Raw genomic sequence first — 15,567 nt, forward strand, 5'->3', positions numbered from 1 at the left:
GCAAAAAAACCACCCTCCACCACCTTCCATCCCCTGTCCATGTCCTGCCATGAGCCCACCCCCATCGATTTGGGTCAGGAACCAATCCCTGGCCCAAATGTCTCCAACCACCATGTCCCCCTGTGTCCTCGTGGTGTCACTCATCCCCCTGTCCCCTCCAAGGTGACCCCTTAAAGCCCCCAGTGTCCCTCCCAACCTGTTGGAGAGCCAGATGCTGCCCTGGGTAAACATCTGGCTGATGGGCTCCATCCACCCTCTGTTCCCACCATGTCCCCTCATGTCCTTCACCATGAAGACCTCCCAATCTCTGCCCCCATGGTGATTCCCCAATGTCCCCATGTCCTCCACAACCTGTCAGAGAAACACATCTGGCTGATGGGTAGGACCCAAACCCCTGGATTGTGGGGTGCTAGGTGAGGAACCTCGATACTGGAAAGGCAGGAACCCCAGTTTGGCAGGAGATGGGTGGGAGGACCCTTGAATTGGCAGATTCTGGGTGGAAGGCGTGACAACCCGAGTTTTGGGGCTGTTGCACGGGGGGACAATGAGGTTTGAAGGAAATGGGGGTTTTGCGGAAGGTGGCTGTATTTTGGGGGGAATGATGGTGTGCGATACCCCAAATTTCAAGGGTGGTGGGGAAGCACCAATATATGGGATACCAGTTTAGGGACAGACACCTGGACTGGGGTATTCAGGAGTTGGACTGATGTGGGAGAAGCCCTGGATTGGAGGGATGTGTAGCAAGGTCCAAGTTTGGGAGGTAACTCCCGAATTGCGGGTGATTGTACAGAGGGGAACCACAACTTCGGGGTCAGCGGACATCCTTCAAGTGGAGGTATCTAGGGAGAGGTCCACGGTTTGTGGGGATCAATGAGGGAAGGTGATGGGGAACCCTAATTTTAACTGAATGACTGGGGAGAGTGCCCTTGTTACCCCACTGCATTTTGAGTCTGAGGAACTGGGCATCGCTCTGGGGTTTAACACAAACCCCGTGCTGCGCATTCCCAGCTCCCCAGGACTGGGGTACACCCTGTGCTGTGCATTCGCAGCTCCCCAGGAGTGGGTGACACTCTGTGCTGTGCATTCCCAGCTCCCCCGGACTGGGGTACACCCTGTACTGTGCATTCCCAGCTCCCCAGGAAGCTGTGAACAAGGTTTTTGGGGAAGCTGCTTCTCTTGGCTCATGGGGTGCAGGAGAGATGTCCTGGCTTTCCAAAGGCCTGAGAGGAGCTTGGGAGCAGCTGGATCCAACCCCAGCCCCACACAGGATCAGCTGCTGCCTCTGGATCACCGCTCCGGGCTGCTGGAACGTCCTGCCTTGAACCGGAGACCTGCGGGAAGCACAAACCATTGCAGGCTTAGGGCCAGGCTGAGCACAGGTGCCACTGCCCTCCTGCACACTCACTGCCTCCCACCTGCAGCTGCCCCGGCCCCGCTGCACACGTGGAACCTGCACAGCTCTGCCAGCACACGGCGCCTCAGGGACACCCCCGAGTCAACATTCCCACACGCTCCTGGCCACCGACCGCCAAACCGGGCAATTCGGGACACCCGAGAGCCCCTGCTGGGCACAAACCCCACGGCTCAGCCACAACCGCACCTGCCCCGCCTGCCCATGGGGCACAGCCCAACCCGGGCTCCCTCTCCTCCGGCCGCCTCAAAGCCCCCGAGGGCCACTCGAGCCCGCCCTTGGCCAAAGCTCCACTGCCGGAGGGCTCGGGGCCTTCCCGGGCCTCAGAGGAATTCTAGAGCTAAAGCGGTGAGAGACATCAGCTCCGCTCAGATAATACATGCCAGCGCTCATCCCGGGCCCGGGAACTGCCTCCTCCTCCTCCTGCTCCTGCTCCTGCTGCTCCTCACGGCCCTTCCCGCGGCCCCGGCTCGGCGGCACCGCCATCGGCCTCAGCGTCCTCCCGCCGCCGCCTCGCCCGGCCCGGCCGCTCCGCCCTGGGCCGCGCCCTGCCGGGACCCCCACCTTTCCCCGGGACCCCCACCTTTCCCCGCGATCCCCACCTTTCCCCGGGACCCCCACCTTTCTCCGGGACCCCCACCTTCCCCGGGACCCCCACCTTTCCCCGGGACCCCCACCTTGCCCCGGCCCGGCCCGCACCACGCCGCCGCTCCCGCTCCAAGGGACATCCGGCCGCGCCGGGGCGGGAGCAGCTGCCGCCGGGATCCGCCCCCAGCCGCCCCCAGGCGGGCACAAACCACCTCCTCTGCCCTCTGTTATAGGCGCAGTTTATAAAGTTGGCTTTGGGCGGATATTAAATGCTCTACGTGTGATACGAGTAGGTTTTGTTGTATTTTTTTTTTACTTCTGCTGTTAATGCAACTTTGACATAAGTAGTGTGATGAATATATATTTTAGGCAGTAACATGATCATAAAATAAGGACTGTTTTTGTGGCTAAACCAGAAGGATGGAGATAATCCCTCGCATTCCTGAATAATCCAGATGAATACTACTCACCGAAGCGTCAGGAAAGGGATTTATTGAACCTCTCTTATCAGTATCTTATCCAGATGAAGACAGCCGAAATCTCCAGGACAGGACTTTATTGAACTTGTGCTACCAGACCAAATGAAGCTACTTGCAGATGTGTCTACAAGTTGAAATGGTTGCGGGAGGAGTGGAAACTGAACAAGGAAATTCACACTCAAGAAGAAGGTTTGAATTATGCATGTGATTTCATTAAGATGCAATAGGCTGATACTTTTAAGGAGCAAGCTGAGCCTTTTCCTTAGAAGGTGTGCTCTTGGCTGAATACTAAGTCACCCAGTCATTTCTTGCTTTTCTCTCTCCTGAACGTATTATTTTTTATTAAACTTATAATTTTTTCTAAGAAGGCGAACCTCAGTTGTCACAACTTCCATCCATGCAGTGGGGGCACCTAGGGGGGGCCGTGCCTGCTGGGTCTGTGCCCGAGCACTCTGTGAAATGTTTCACTGGCATCTTTTTCTCCTCCCTGCAGCTCTCCTGGCCCGTGGAAAGGATCCCCTTGGAGCACAAAGCCTTTTCCACGTGCCTCCCTCACCTGGCCCTGCTCTCCCTGTTCCTCAGCACTGCTGGCACCCAACCATCAGGAAAAGCTTGCTAACGCCACAATCGCTGCAGTCAAAGCAGCTGTAGCTTTGTTTTGGCTTTGGGATCACACAGCCCCAGCTGCTGCACACACCGGACGGTGTCGATGTCGCTAACACAAATCCACCCTGTCGCCCAAACTCACAGGGCTTTGCTGAACAAAGTCTCCACAACTCCATGGAGATATTGAATGACTTCTGGGAACTCATTCACATCGGAGTAAGGGGTCTCTCAAGGGTCTCTGGTGGTTGTTTGGGGGACATCCAATCCCTCAAATTATCCCTTTATGGCCATCAGCCTCCTAAGCCCAGTTTTCCCCTTTGAACAGATCCCAGCTCTCAACTTGGGGGGATACTGGAGGGATCCTTGAATTGGGGGGTTCTGGGTGTGGAGGGGCTCCGAAATTTGGGCGGTGAAGGCAGCAGAACCCCGGGATTGTGGTGCTGGGTGGGGAAGCTTGGAGACTGGGGGGCCAGGACCCCAGTTTAGGGGGGAGATTGGTGGGAGGACCCTTGAATTGGAGGGTTCTGGGTGGAAGGTGTGACAACCCCAATTTTGGGGCTGTTGCATGGGGTGGAACATGAGGTTAGGAGGAAATGGGGGTTTTGGTGAAGGGGGCTGCATTTTGGAGGGAATGATGGCTTGGGGTATCCTGAATTTCAAGGGTTGTGAGGAAACTCCGATATTTGAAAGGGGTCCCATTTTAGGGACAGACTCTTGGATCGGGGTATTCTGGGGTTGGACTGACATGGGAGGACCCCTGGATTGGAGGGATGCACAGTGAGGTCCCAGTTTGGGGGTAACCCCTGAACTGGGGGGGATCGTAGGTGAGGGAACCTCAACTTTGGGGCCAGCAGACACCCTTGAATTGGGAGACTCTGGGGAGAGGCCCCAGTTTGTGGGGATCAATGCAGGGTTCAGGGGGACCCACGATTTTAGGTCAATGACTGGGAGCACCCCCTCCCCAATTTTCCCCATCCCATTTTGGGTCTGAGGGATTGGGTATTGCTCTGGGGTTTCCCCTGACCCCCCCCTCTTCCCCAGATGATTTTGGGGGTGCGCCGGGCCGGGGGCTTCACCCGCCGCTTGGGGGTCGAGAGCTCGAGTGCAGATGAGGCGCTGGCGGCTGCAGGGGCAGGGGCTGACATCGTCCTGCTGGACAACCTGGCCCCTCAGGTGAGCCCCAAAATCGGACAGGAACCAGTAATGGTGAGAGCCCAGGTGTGGGGCTGGACCCCAAAACTGGGAGCTGGATTGTGGAAATTTGAGATAGACCAGTAAATTGGCTGGGAGGAGGGGAACTCCAGAAAGTGGGGAGTAACCCCACAGATCCAGGATCTGCCCAGCCCCACAGGTGAGACCCCAAAATCAAGGGTGTGGCAAAAATGGGGGACTCTCAGGTGTGAGGCTGCAGCACTAAACTGGAGGGAATCTGCTGGAAAATGTGGAGCAGCCACAAAGATAATAGAAGAGAACTCAATGTTTGGGGGTCAAAGTGTTGGAAAACCCCAATTTGAGGTGGTTTTTTTTGGTTGGGGGACAGCAATTTTGGGAAACAGTGGGCTGGAAATGCCCAGATTGGAGGGATTGGGTGGAGGAATTGCAATTTTGGGGGGTTCTAGGTTGAGAGGACTCTAATTTGGGGCATTTATGGAGGGTTTGCACCCTGGATTAGAGCATGCTAGGTGGAGAGTACCCAAATTTTCTTGGTCAGTGGGTTGGAGAGCTGAAATTTGCAGTTGTTCTGGCTGCTCAGACCATAGTTCTGAGGGTCAGTGGGTGGCAAGGCGCTCTCACTTGGCAGATTTGGGGAGATTTAGGGTTAGGGGACTCCCAAATCTGGTGGAGAGAACTGTTGATTTGGAGGTATTGGGGGAGGACACCCCAATGCTGGAGGCCAATGGGTGGAGTAACTCAAGAAATGGATTCATGGGAGGGGATCCAACTGGACAGGTTTTGGCTGTGACACTCCCAAACTGGGGGGGTTCTGTCCAGTGTAGCCCCAAGTTTTGGAAAAAAGGGAGGAGGTGGGAAGGGTAGAAGGTGACCCCAGCAGGAGCTACACGCAGCAGAGGGACACAGGGGGATTGTTTTGGGGAACCTACCCCAGTTTTCACGGCCCCACTTTAATGTGGTGTCCAGGGGGTGTCTGACTGTGCCTGAACTTTGCACTGCAGGTGCTGGAATCCTGAAATGCATCCTGGGATTCCCCAAAATCCATCACAAAACCCACCCTGCGATCCCAAAACATCTCCTGGGGATACCCAAAATCCACCCTTGGGACCCCCAAACCCCAGCCCCCATGAGGGGGACCGGGAGACCCAGCGCCGGGTCCTCCCCGCCACCAGGGGGCGCCAACGCCCAGGATGCACCTCCCGCCACTGCGGCCCCCCGATCCTGGGCACCGCAAATCGACACCCCGGGCTCTGCAAGGTTCTCCCATCACATCCCCCAGCGAGGAGGGACCCTCCCCAAAGCCCCCTCCTCCCCCAGCGAGCAGGAGCCCCAAGCTGCCGCTGCCTCCGCCCGCCCGGCGCCGCCAATGCCTCCGCTGCCAAAACAGCCCAAAGAGCCCAAAGCTCCACCTGGGCTCCCCACAACCAACCCCCTGCCCCACACAAGGGAGAGCCCCAAACCCACCCTGGGCTCCCTCTGCGCCCCTGTTCTCTCTGTGCTACCCCAAATCAACCCCTCCCCTAGGCGTTCCCCCAGTTTTCTCATGCTGTCACCCCCAAAATCCACCAGCGAGGGCAAAACCAGCCACGTTATAACCAACTAAATGGTGGGGGGGGGGGGAGTGATCAGTGACCCAATGAGCCCCTGCTCCAAACCAGCCTCAGTCCTGCTGGGCGGGACCGGGATCAGCCTTCTGCAGACACCCCCAGCTCCTCCCGGAGAAACTGGAATGAAAAAGAAGAAATCACTCGGCTTGGGGTGGGAACTGGCAGCCAGGGAATAAGCCCTGCGGTGCAACAGCAGTTCAAGGGTCCCAACCCCGAGTGTGAGGATGCCAAAGTCCCGTTTGAGAGACCCAAACCCCCGGTGAGGTGGCCAAGATCTGAGTTGGAGCATCTCAAACCCTGGCACGTCATCAGAGCGTCCAGGACAGGCCAGGGGACATCTCGGCTTTCTGAGCCCATCCCTAGGAAAGGCAGAACTGAAATTCCAGTGCCACATGCTGAAAGCCAAAGAGGGACTGGGAAACTGGCAAGGGACAGGGAGCAGGGCTGACAGGAGCTGGGGCTGCAGGAGAAGGAGCCCTGCGGCTCATCTGGCAGCAAGAGGAGCAGGGGCCAAGGCTGACCAAGGGCAGGGAAGCACCTGCACTGCAATTCCCAGCTGCACCAGGCAGGGAGCACAGCTGGGGCTCCACAGCCCTTCCAAATCCTAATCCTGTCCCAAGAGGGGAACAAGGGCAGCCCAAAGGAGCAGCGCTGGCCCTGACCCCCCTTCCCAGTCGCTCCTCCACAGCGCTGATCCCATGGGATGGCCACTGCCAGATGCCGTGGAGCAGGATCCAGAAAAGAGCAGCTCCAGCTGCTTCCTTCACCCCCTGCACCTGATGCACTGGTGCCAGGGCCCAGCTTCCCCATGCAATGGCCAAGCTGTTTCCTCCCTGCAAGGCTTCTGCCTCGCTCTTGGACCATCAGCCCTTTGCCAAGAGCCCTCCCAGCTTTCTGGGCACAGCCACACAGGCTCCTGCTCCCCATTTCTCCCTGGGGGCACCTTCCCCAAGCACCCTCTGCTTCCCTCCTGTCCCCAGCACACGCCAGGGCACCCCAGAGCCCAGGAGGGTGTCACTGGATCCCAGGGCACCCCAAGGCGCAGGTGCAGTGCACATGGAGCACAAAGCCCCAAAATTAAGTGGGGCTGGCTGCAAGGGAAAGCTTCCCTGGGGTACAGGGTGGAGCCAAGAGCTCCCAGGGTCAGTGGGATTGGAGCCATCCCACAGCTTGTCCCTGGAGCAATGCTCAGTTCTGTGCTGGGGACTCAGCCGGCAGCTCCTAAGGACTGGGTGACACCCTGTGCTGTGCATTCACAGCTCCCCAGGAATGGTGACACCCTGTGCTGTGCATTCACAGCTCCCCAGGAAGCTGTGGGACAAGGTTTTTGGGGAAGCTGCTTCTCTTGGCTCATGGGTTGCAGGAGAGATGCCCCGGCTTTCCAAAGGCCTGAGAGGAGCCTGGGAGCAGCTGGATCCAACCCCAGCCCCACACAAGAGCAGTCGCTGCCTCTGGATCACCACTCTGGGCTGCTGGAACGTCCTGCCTTGAACCGGAGACCTGCGGGAAGCACAAACCATTGCAGGCTTAGGGCCAGGCTGAGCACAGGTGCCACTGCCCTCCTGCACACTCACTGCCTCCCACCTGCAGCTGCCCCGGCCCCGCTGCACACGTGGAACCTGCACAGCTCTGCCAGCACACGGCGCCTCAGGGACACCCCCGAGTCAACATTCCCACACGCTCCTGGCCACCGACCACCAAACCGGGCAATTCGGGACACCCGAGAGCCCCTGCTGGGCACAAACCCCACGGCTCAGCCACAACCGCACCTGCCCCGCCTGCCCATGGGGCACAGCCCAACCCGGGCCCCCCTCTCCTCCGGCCGCCTCAAAGCCCCCGAGGGCCACTCGAGCCCGCCCTTGGCCAAAGCTCCACTGCCGGAGGGCTCGGGGCCTTCCCGGGCCTCAGAGGAATTCTAGAGCTAAAGCGGTGAGAGACATCAGCTCTGCTCAGATAATACATGCCAGCGCTCATCCCGGGCCCGGGAACTGCCTCCTCCTCCTCCTCCTCCTCCTCCTGCTCCTGCTGCTCCTCACGGCCCTTCCCGCGGCCCCGGCTCGGCGGCACCGCCATCGGCCTCACCGTCCTCCCGCCGCCGCCTCGCCCGGCCCGGCCGCTCCGCCCTGGGCCGCGCCCTGCCGGGACCCCCACCTTTCCCGGGACCCCCACCTTTCCCCGGGACCCCCACCTTTCCCCGCGATCCCCACCTTGCCCCGGCCCGGCCCGCACCACGCCGCCGCTCCCGCTCCAAGGGACATCCGGCCGCACCGGGGCGGGAGCAGCTGCCGCCGGGATCCGCCCCCAGCCGCCTCCTCTCCCCTTTGTCGCCCTCCAGGTACAAACCGTGCTCATAAATTCGGCTCCATCCGCATCTCAATCGCCTCCAGGCCCAGCCGCCTCCATTCCACCCCAGCCCACTCCATCCACACCACCTCCATCCCCATCCCAATCGCTCTTCTCCCGATGGGAAAAATGCGTGCGAATGTATTCGTAAAAGACTCCATGTGGAAAGAACGGGTGTGGGGCTCTTCATAGCTGTCACAGAAATTTGTGCTGATGTCTTCTAAACGGCTCTTAATGTCTGTATGAACATCCACCCGGGCACGTTTGTTACAGAACCCTGGCCCGGAGAGTTTGAGCTCCTGAACTGGAGGGCAAGATGACACATGGGTCCGCACAAAGTGAAATTGCAGACGGTCGGAACTTCTGGTGGACCCGCAGAACCCAGGCAGCCTGAACTTCGGAACTTCAGGGGAAAATGGAACACGTGGTCAAGGGGGGAATATGTGGTCGGCGGTTCGGGAAGGCTCTACCTTACCTGGTACCTCAGGCAGTGAGGAAAGGGAGAGAGCAACATGCGATGGGGAGTTGAGAATAAAAACAGGCTGCAGCCTCCAAAACCTCGAGAGAGATCCCAGGGGCGTGTGCCTCAGGGCACTCCCTCCCTTTATTCCAATAAAGTTGCAGGACTCCTCTGTCCCCTTTGTGCACTTTTTCTAGCCTGGCTTCTCTGCACGGTCCCCAGCCACTTCCAGCGCCATTCCATCCTCCCCTGTCCATTCCCAGCCCAGCCCAGTCCCCCCCACAAGCCCGTCCCGTGCTGGGACTGGCACAGGGCAGTGGGTGCCACCAGAGCGGGAGGAGTGCGCCATCAGCAGCTCCTGCCCCGTCAGCACCCAACGGCATTGACTGGCACCTGGCAGTGACTCCAGAACAGCCTTTTTCCAGGGAAATCATCTGTGCCCCTGAGAGGAAGGTCAAGATTTGTCTTTACAAACAAGCCCTGGGTCCGCTGGTAGATAAAACCAGCATTGAGAGATGAGAGAAACAATGGGACGGATTCTACTGATTGGTGAATGGAAAAGAAGAAATTTGCCTTCACAAATGAACAGCAGGGTTGTTTGTAAATGAAATTGGATATCGAAAGGTGAAAGTAACAATGGGGAAAACACATAAATCCCAGAATAATGAAAAATTAGGGGGTGTTATACATTAAAAGGGGAATCTCATGTCTTAGGCATTTCGGGAAGTCTGTTCCTCTCAAGTACCTCGGCAAATGGGGAAAGAGAGAGGGAAATGCGGCCAAGAAATTGGGTTAAAAAGGAGGCTGCGTCCTTTGAAAATCTGAGAGACCCCAGGGGAAATGCCCCATGGCCTCTCCCTTTATGGGAATAAAGTAAAAGGACTTCTCTGTCTCCTTTTTGGATACAAACCTCTGGTGTTCATGGATTAAATTTCCTAACAGACATAAGTAATGTGATGAATGTATATTTTTGGCTAGAACATGGTATTAAAGTAGGGACTGTTTTTGTGGCATCCAAACGGACTACATCAGAAGGACGGAGAAAATCCCTCGCATTCCTGAATTATCTTATCCCGGTGCAGACAGCCAAAATCTCCAGGACAGGACTCTACTGAACCTATGCCACCAGACCAGATGGACACACTTGCAGATGGGTCTACATGACAAAATGGTTGCGGGAGGAGTCGAAACTGAACAAAGAAATTCACACTCAAGAACAAGCTTTGAATCATGCAAGTGATTTAATGAGTAAGCAACAGGCTGATACTTTTAAGGAGTGAGCTGAGCCTTTTCCTTAGCAGGTGTGCTCTTGGCTGAATACTAAGTCACCCGGTCATATCTTGCTTTTCTATCTCCTAAATGTCTTTTTATTTTTTATTAATCGCAGATTTTGTTGTAAATAAGCAAACCTTGTTTTTCACCCCCTCCATCCATGCAGTGGGGGCACCTGGGGGTGCCGTGCCTGCTGGGTCTGTGCCCGAGCACTCTGTGAAATGTTTCACTGGCATCTTTTTCTCCTCCCTGCAGCTCTCCTGGCCCGTGGAAAGGATCCCCTTGGAGCACAAAGCCTTTTCCACGTGCCTCCCTCACCTGGCCCTGCTCTCCCTGTTCCTCAGCACTGCTGGCACGTGCTGAAATCCCAGTGCCACGAGCTGAGAGCCAAAGAGGAGCAGCTGGCAAGGGACAGGGAGCAAGGCTGGCAGGAGCTGGGGCTGCAGGAGAAGGAGCCCTGCGGCTCATCTGGCACCAAGAGGAGCAGGGGCCAAGGTTGACCAAGGGCAGGGAAGCACCTGCACTGCAATTCCCAGCTGCACCAGGCAGGGAGCACAGCTGGGGCTCCACAGCCCTTCCAAATCCTAATCCTGTCCCAAGAGGGGAACAAGGGCAGCCCAAAGGAGCAGCGCTGGCCCTGACCCCCCTTCCCAGTCGCTCCTCCACAGCGCTGATCCCATGGGATGGCCACTGCCAGGTGCTGTGGAGCAGGATCCAGAAAAGAGCAGCTCCAGCTGCTTCCTTCACCCCCTGCACCTGATGCACTGGTGCCAGGGCCCAGCTTCCCCATGCAATGGCCAAGCTGTTTGCTCCCTGCAAGGCTTCTGCCTCTCTCTTTGACCATCAGCCCTTTGCCAAGAGCCCTCCCAGCTTTCTGGGCACGGCCACACAAGCTCCTGCTCCCCATTTCTCCCTGGGGGCAATTTCCCCAAGCACCCTCTGCTTCCCTCCTATCCCCAGCACACGCCAGGGCACCCCAGAGCCCAGGAGGGTGTCACTGGATCCCAGGGCACCCCAAGATGCAGGTGCAGTGCACATGGAGCACAAAGCCCCAAAATTAAGTGGGGCTGAACTGCAAGGGAAAGCTTCCCAGGGGTACAGGGTGGAGCCAAGAGCTCCCAGGGTCAGTGGGACTGGAGCCATCGCACAGCTTGTCCCTGCAGCAGGAGCAATGCTCAGTTCTGCGCTGGGGACTCAGCTGGCACCTCCCCAGGAATGGTGACACCCTGTGCTGTGCATTCCCAGCTCCCCAGGAGTGGGTGACACTCTGTGCTGTGCATTCCCAGCTCCCCAGGAAGCTGTGGGACAAGGTTTTTGGGGAAGCTGCTTCTCTTGGGTCATGGGGTGCAGGAGAGAAGTCCCAGCTTTCCAAAGGCCTGAGAGGAGCTTGGGAGCAGCTGGATCCAACCTCAGCCCCACACAGAATCAGCCGCTGCCTCTGGATCACCGCTCTGGGTTGCTGGAACGTCCTGCCTTGAACCGGAGACCTGCGGGAAGCACAAACCATTGCAGGCTTAGGGCCAGGCTGAGCACAGGTGCCACTGCCCTCCTGCACACTCACTGCCTCCCACCTGCAGCTGCCCCGGCCCCGCTGCACACGTGGAACCTGCACAGCTCTGCCAGCACACGGCGCCTCAGGGACACCCCCGAGTCAACATTCCCACACGCTCCTGGCCACCGACCGCCAAACCGGGCAATTCGGGACACCCGAGAGCCCCTGCTGGGCACAAACCCCACGGCTCAGCCACAACCGCACCTGCCCCGCCTGCCCATGGGGCACAGCCCAACCCGGGCCCCCTCTCCTCCGGCCGCCTCAAAGCCCCCGAGGGCCACTCGAGCCCGCCCTTGGCCAAAGCTCCACTGCCGGAGGGCTCGGGGCCTTCCCGGGCCTCAGAGGAATTCTAGAGCTAAAGCGGTGAGAGACATCAGCTCCGCTCAGATAATACATGCCAGCGCTCATCCCGGGCCCGGGAACTGCCTCCTCCTCCTCCTCCTCCTGCTCCTCCTGCTCCTGCTCCTGCTCCTGCTGCTCCTCACGGCCCTTCCCGCGGCCCCGGCTCGGCGGCACCGCCATCGGCCTCACCGTCCTCCCGCCGCCGCCTCGCCCGGCCCGGCCGCTCCGCCCTGGGCCGCGCCCTGCCGGGACCCTCACCTTTCCCCGGGACCCCCACCTTTCCCCGGGATCCCCACCTTTCCCCGCGATCCCCACCTTTCCCCGGGACCCCCACCTTTCCCCGCGATCCCCACCTTGCCCCGGCCCGGCCCGCACCACGCCGCCGCTCCCGCTCCAAGGGACATCCGGCCGCGCCGGGGCGGGAGCAGCTGCCGCCGGGATCCGCCCCCGGCCGCCTCCTCTGCCCTTTGTCGCCATGCTGGGTCTGTTCCAGTTGAGCATGCACAGTCAGGGAGCCACAGGTGGGCCCCATGCATCGTGATCTCCTGGAGCGCAGCCCAAGAGGATGGATGCTCTGCCCTGCTGCCCTGCACACGTGGGCTCCCACACCATCCTCTTCCTCCACCTTCTGCCTCAAAAGTCATGGAGAAGGAGTCTGTGGGAGCACTGGGGTTCTTGCATTCCCTGTCCCTGCACATGGGCAACTCCAAGCCCTTTCTCGTGGCTGGGGAGTCAACAACCTCGCTGGGATGGATGTGCGTGGCACCAGCTCAAGTCACAGCCAAAGGCGCAGGGTCTGTTTGAGGCTGGGACGTGTGTGTGGGTGACTTAAGCCAGTCTGAGCACATCCCTTGGCCTGAGGATTCTCTGGGGAGGGACCGAGGGGTGTTCCTGGTTCACTGCTGTGCCTGAGCTCCTGGTGGGAGAGCCATGGTGACACGCAGAAGGATCCAGGGGACATCCTGCTCACATCCATGGGAGCAGGACGTTTTCCAGCTGTGAAGGAACAAGGGGATCAAAGGGGCTGTGACTGGGGCAGGTGGTGCATGCTGGGGTGGGGAGGGGGTCTCAGTTATGGCCTTGGGAAGGACCCAAGGAACTCTTGGACAAAGGACGTAGAAGGACAGTCAAGGCATGATGTGTGGGAAGGCAAAGGAAGGTAAATTTGGAGAGGAAAAATGATGGTCAGTCTCTGCATGGGGACTGCTCTGGGGTCACGGGGTCACAGCCCCTCCACACTCCAGGAGTCACGGCTGCCACCTCTGAGCCACCTCTGTGCCACCTCTGCCGCTCCAGCAAGAAGGAGCGGACATTGCAGAGTGGGCATTCCCCGTGGAATGCTCTGCCTGGGCTGTTCTACTCTCTGTGGATGCCTGGAGAAGGGTTATCAGTGTTCCATGTGGCAAGGGATTGGGGAACAAAAAACGCTGAAAAACTGCTCAGCAAAGCCAGGCCTAACCACAGTGAGCAGAGGAGATGATCCTGCCCCACCAGAGCTGGGTCCAAGCACCCAGGTGGAGGTGAGGGAGCTGCAGAGTCCGGAGCTGCCAGCAAATCCAGCTCAGTACAGCTGCAGCCTCTCCCTCAGCAGGTTCAACCCGCCATGGTGAGCACGTGTCTCAGAGCCACATGGATGGACACACAGACTGGTGTCTTGGTTTTAAAAGATGGTTGTCTGCCAAGGAAAGCTAGAGCCTCCCTCAGAATGGAGAATGGAAACCCCCTTCCCTCCAAATTATTATAATTTTGCAATTAGGGGCATTTCAGGCAGAGATATGGGAAATAGGAGAAAAAGTTCTTTGCTAGGAATATTAAAAAAAAGGAAAATACAAATGTAGTAGTACAAAAAAACAAGCAAGGAAGTGAACAAAAATCCTGGGAAAAAACCCCTGACAGAGTCAGGGATACAACCTGGCACCTTGTTGGTCAGGGTGTTGGAAGCAGTCCAAAGAAGTCCTCCTGGAGTAGCAGATGTGGTTCTGTGGAGTAGAGATGGCCCTGTAGAAAGTCCAGTGGTGACAAGATGGGTCCGGTCTTCCTCTGGGAATCCAGTGGAAACAAACCGGATGCCTTGTGTCCTTCAGTCCCAGTTTTTATCTAGCTAGGAACAGCTGGCTCCTCCCCCACTGGGTGGAGCATCTCCCAATGGGATGATGCAATGTGTCACGTCATTGGTGGGCCCTAATGGTCCATTTATCAGAAGATGTCCCCCTGGAAGATGGAGGGGTGGTGAAAGAGATAAGAAACACTGCCACACCTGGGTTTAATGGCTGGGCCATTATCAGAAGGCATCTGCCCCCCTCCCTCCTGGATTTAGAAGGATAAAACATCTCCCAAAAAACAGCTTTCAACAGAAAGAATACACATTTTTAGGTTATATAATCCAACACAATTACCTGTGCCATTACTTTCCCATAGGGATGCAGAAGCCTCCTGCCTGCCTCTGTGGTTCTGGGGAATGTGATCCTGGTTAGTGAACTCCAGTGAAATCCACACTGCTCATTGGAAAACCCACCTGAACCTTTCTCCTAAATGTGACGGAGAAATGTCTCTGCATCTCAGGGCTGTTGTGATGATAAATCACCTGAGGAGTACTGAGGTGTGCAGGAAGCGTACAAGGAAGGGATAAATGATCCATGGACAGAAGTTGGGCTGCTCAGGAGTTGAACTCCCAATCGCAATCAGGAATGTGACCTGTGGAGCAGAACATGCGGTGCTGGACAGGGTTATTCTTAACAGCCCCAAACTCTCACATACTGTGGGCTTGAGACTGATTTAAAACAGGAAGAATGCGTGAAAAATCTTCATTAAACATTGGAATAACATAAAGCTACAAATTAACTTTTACTTAACTACCGGGATAAAAAGTTACAGACTCTTCAAATTCTTAACGTTGGAAAAGACCTTCTAGATCAGTGAGTCCAACCTTTGACCAAAAAACACCTCATCACTCAGCCAGAGCACTGAGCGCCATCTCCAGTCATTCCTTGAACACCTCCAGGGATGGGGACTCAACCACTTCCCTGGGCAGACTCTTCCAAGGCCTGACAACCCTTTCCATGAAGGAATTCTTCCTGATGTCCAACCCAAAACTCCCCTGACACAGCTTGAGGACATTTCCCCTTGTTCAGTCCTTCGTTCTCTGGGAGCAGAAGCCTGACCACGTCCTTGTCGCTAGAGGACATGAAAAGAACGGCACTCATGCAGTCAAGTTATCAGAGCAAAAGAAGGGCAGTTTACTTCTTGAGCTCGATTTATATAGATCCTGGACAATGCCCAGGGATTGGAGAATGAGGTTGGCACCTGTCCACCCCACTGGTCAAACTAGAAGTCCATCAATTGTCCCTCCTCCAAAGGGGAATGCGAAAACCAGTCACTTTGTCTATGTTACAATCCCTGAGAAACTCCACGACAAAAATACAAACATTCAGAAGGCTGAAAAGAACAGGTAACATGTCCTGGCTGCACCCTCCCATCAGGTAGTTGTAGAGAGGCAGAAGTTTCCCCCCTGGGCCTTCTTTTCTCCAGGCTGAGCCCTCAGCCCCGCTCTCTCATCCTCCCCTGCCCCAGCTCTGTTCCCATCTCCAGACACGCCATTCCACCGACAGCGGAGTGAAAAGCCAGCCATGGTCGGAGCGGTGTGTGAGACCACAATCAGTTTTTAACCCGCTGGTGTAACCCGAGAAGTGTCTGCCCACGGCAGGGACCAGGGCGCATTTACGCCACATTGACCC

At 57.3% G+C, this 15,567-nt stretch overlaps 3 non-coding genes across 3 annotated transcripts; all 3 read right to left on the reverse strand.

The window, feature by feature from the left end:
- Positions 1-1,728: 1,728 nt before the first annotated feature.
- Positions 1,729-1,812, reverse strand: LOC120764788 (small nucleolar RNA SNORD45). Its single transcript, XR_005704278.1, has one exon. It is a non-coding gene; the product is annotated as a small nucleolar RNA SNORD45 (small nucleolar RNA).
- A 5,950-nt stretch (positions 1,813-7,762) lies between these two features.
- On the reverse strand, positions 7,763-7,846 carry LOC120764796 (small nucleolar RNA SNORD45). Its single transcript, XR_005704288.1, has one exon. It is a non-coding gene; the product is annotated as a small nucleolar RNA SNORD45 (small nucleolar RNA).
- A 3,977-nt stretch (positions 7,847-11,823) lies between these two features.
- On the reverse strand, positions 11,824-11,907 carry LOC120764789 (small nucleolar RNA SNORD45). The gene has a single exon (XR_005704279.1). It is a non-coding gene; the product is annotated as a small nucleolar RNA SNORD45 (small nucleolar RNA).
- Positions 11,908-15,567: the final 3,660 nt, after the last annotated feature.

Source organism: Hirundo rustica, chromosome 37 (genome assembly GCF_015227805.2).
Source record: "Hirundo rustica isolate bHirRus1 chromosome 37, bHirRus1.pri.v3, whole genome shotgun sequence".
In the NCBI taxonomy this organism is placed as follows: Eukaryota; Metazoa; Chordata; class Aves; order Passeriformes; family Hirundinidae; genus Hirundo; species Hirundo rustica.